Source organism: Carcharhinus amblyrhynchos, unplaced genomic scaffold, assembly GCF_965287045.1.
Source record: "Carcharhinus amblyrhynchos unplaced genomic scaffold, sCarAmb.v2.hapA scaffold_52, whole genome shotgun sequence".
Lineage (NCBI taxonomy): Eukaryota > Metazoa > Chordata > Chondrichthyes > Carcharhiniformes > Carcharhinidae > Carcharhinus > Carcharhinus amblyrhynchos.
Window position 1 is genome coordinate 2,459,938 of NW_027649793.1, and position 3,312 is coordinate 2,463,249.

The 3,312-nt window shown below is 48.0% G+C and overlaps 1 pseudogene; it reads right to left on the reverse strand.

Moving 5' to 3' along the window:
* Nucleotides 1-573: 573 nt before the first annotated feature.
* LOC145337554 (uncharacterized) lies at nt 574-2,359 on the reverse strand (annotated as a pseudogene).
* Between the last annotated feature and the right edge of the window lie 953 nt (nt 2,360-3,312).

A 3,312-nucleotide genomic window follows, 5' to 3' on the forward strand; every position in this document is an offset into this window, starting at 1 on the left:
TCAGATACTCACTTTTATGATCCCCCCCCCCTTGAATCAAAGACACGGATGAGTTCAGCTAACTGTCGGTTTATTCGATCTTGCAAGAAAGGGTGCCGTCCCGTGGGTACACACACCTTGCTTTACACAATCATAGTTTATATACATTTTTCTAGACAACAATAGGACAGCCCTCCTTTCTTCATTGGTTACCACTTCCTAATCTCTTTACCGAGTGAGTTCCTCCCTTGTTGACATCCCATTAACTCTAATCCAATCACCCCCTTTAAGGCTTAAATCGTTTTACCTCTCATTAATTCAGCTAACTCTTTTTCATTGTCCTGTAAATTACTAACACATTTATTTTATATGGTGTAAATTAATTTGTTTTCCTATCTCTTTTAAGCTATGCTGAAGACCCCGGGCGCCTGCCAGTCTCATGTTTTTTTTTCCTTCTTTTTCTATGTGTTTCATCATCTGCTGGTCTTAGCGTTTAACCCCTTAGGTTACAATAACGGTTCTGTCATGGTTTCCGCCCCAGATGGCTTGACTCAAAAATTACACTACCATCCCTTACAATCCCCCCGGTTTTTCTTACGCTTTGTAATTTTTGACATTCCTCTGGTGTTCCAGGCGTTCCAGCAGGCCAAGGGCCTGTTCGTCCAGAGTTTTATCGTCTAAGAGGCTTATCCTCTCTTCCGTCTCTAAATTCATATTTATCACTTTTCCGTTCAGGACATCCCCCTTAGTCAGGGCTGTTTCGATTAGCCGCTGAGCCAACCCCCGAACACAAGGGATGATACAACACCCTAGGGCGGCCAATACCCCTGCCGTCACCATGAAAGAGACAAGGACGGACATTACTACTCCTTTCCATTTGCCGAACCAAGCTTCCAACCACCTAGTGAGACCTGGGTCTGTACCCGAGTTCTCAGCTAGTTCATTAGCTCGGGTCGTTAGCCCTTCGAGGGCTCGGGTAATTGACCCATTGGGAGCTGTGTTATTTGGGATAAAGGTGCAGCATTCAGTTCCTATCATGACGCATACCCCCCCCCTTTCTCTGCTAGAATCATGTCCAGGGCTAGCCTGTTTTCCCAGGCCATTCTGCTGGTTGCGTCCAATTGTTCCGCTATCCCGCTTATCGCATTTCGGGTATAATTAACAAACCTCTGTTGATTATATTGGATATAGTTGATCCAATCCACGTTCTTGTTAATGGTCACCCACCAGAACAGGGATTCAAACCCTGCTGCTATCTGGCTCCTGGCTTTGTACTCATCAGGGACCCCCCTAGGGACCCCTATGGAGTCCAGATATATTCGTTCATCAAAAGAACCCGGGAGGTTCCTTTCTCCTCGTTCTTTTCCACGGAGTCCCTGATGTTCGAATGCCAGGGTAAAGGGTATGGCCAATTGGATAAGTGCACAAGTGCCCTTCCATTTCTGAGGTAAAATGGGTCTCAAAGTCCTCCCTCCACAGTACCACCATAGATCAGCTCTAGGTACCTGGATTTGGGAGTAGTTTCCTCCCTCGGTGGTGTCGCTGACTTCCTTAACTGTTCCACACCTATCGAAGCTTCCCACTTCCCCGTCCAATCCATCCCCAGTCCGGGTGATACAGGTGTGATGTATCCCCGTTACTCCGGAAAAAGTGGGGGGGGTTGAGACGCCCTGTTCAATTTGATTGGGGGAAATGTCAGGCTCAAGGAGCGACAAGTGGGGTCTCCCCAAGCCTCTCTGTTTTGATACAGTTTCACCATACACTCCATTTCAGCTGGTTCTTTATCCCATCCCAGTGGGAATGGGACCACCTGGGGAGTTGGCCGGCTACTGGTGCACGCATAACAGTTACCCTTTCCGACACTTTGTACCGTATATTTGACCCATTCTATCCAGGCGTTCGCTTCCCTGAATCCCGTTTCTATTTCAATGGTCTCTCTTAAATCCTTTACCTCCACTACCCTGACTTCTCCCGAGACTCCCCGGCTAGGGGCGGAGGAGTTCCTGGTTTCGGCATTTTTGACTATAACCCGCACACAACACAGGGCCACCCCCACCCTCCCTGTGTGTTCCTTGATCTTGACCCCAAAAACTTGTCCATCGAGGCCCTCCGTCCCACCGTCGTCTGACTTTTTTATGGTGAGGTAGAGGGGGTTACATTGGTTTAGCTTACAGTCTCTGGGAAAGATCTTCCGTGGAATAAGTGATATTTTCTTGCGAATCCTTAACTTAACGTCTTCATTTAACCCCCCTACTGGACAAGATTCTACTTTCCCCTGTTCATTTTTAGTACACTTTGGGTTCTTATCGAAGGCAAGTAATTCTATTTCCCTCCCCTGGTATCCCTTCTGCCCCGTGGGGTCATCTTTGCAGGGTACCATTCGGCAAAGGTCAATCTCAATTACCTGTGCCTGGGGTGATTGGATTATAGTAAGGGAGTACACTTGGGCCGCCTGCCCAGCACCTATGCCCCCATAGAGTAAACATATTATTAGTAACATCCCGCTATTGCCGTATATTGCCTAAATTAACATAACAAAAATCAAGTCCAATCAGTCCTTCGTGGTGTGGTGGCCAGGGGTAGACACTTCTTCTGCTGGTTCTGGCACCAGTCCTTTCACTCGAGTGTAATGCGTCCAGCCTTTCTCAGCCGTGCGGATAGCCGGTTCCGTGGTCAGAAGTACCAAGAAGGGACCTTCCCAGATCGGTTCTAAAGTCCGGAGTTTCCAGTTCTTGATTAGGACCCAATGCCCTGGCTTGATGGTGTGTATCGCAAACTCGAGAGGTGGTGTCTGTGCCAGGAGTCCCTGTAAACATAGAACATAGAACATAGAACATTACAGTGCAGAACAGGCCCTTCGGCCCACGATGTTGCGCCGACCAGCTTTTAAAAAAAAACAACACTAACCCACTAATCTAAACCAATCCCATTTCGTCCATAAACCTATCCACGGATCTCTTAAACGCCCCCAAACTAGGCGCATTTACAACTGCAGCAGGCAGGGCATTCCAGTCCCTCACCACCCTCTGGGTAAAGAACCTACCCCTGACATCAGTCCTAAAACTACCCCCCCTTAATTTAAAGCCATGCCCCCTCGTGCTAGCTTTCTCCATCCTAGGAAAAAGGCTATCACTATCCACGCTATCTAAACCTCTAATCATCTTATATGTTTCAATAAGGTCCCCTCTTAGCCGCCTTCTTTCCAGCGAAAACAACCCCAAATCCCTCAGTCTCTCCTCATAGGATCTCCCCTCCATACCAGGCAACATCCTGGTAAACCTCCTCTGCACCCTCTCCAAAGCCTCCACATCCTTCCTGTAATGTGGGGACCAG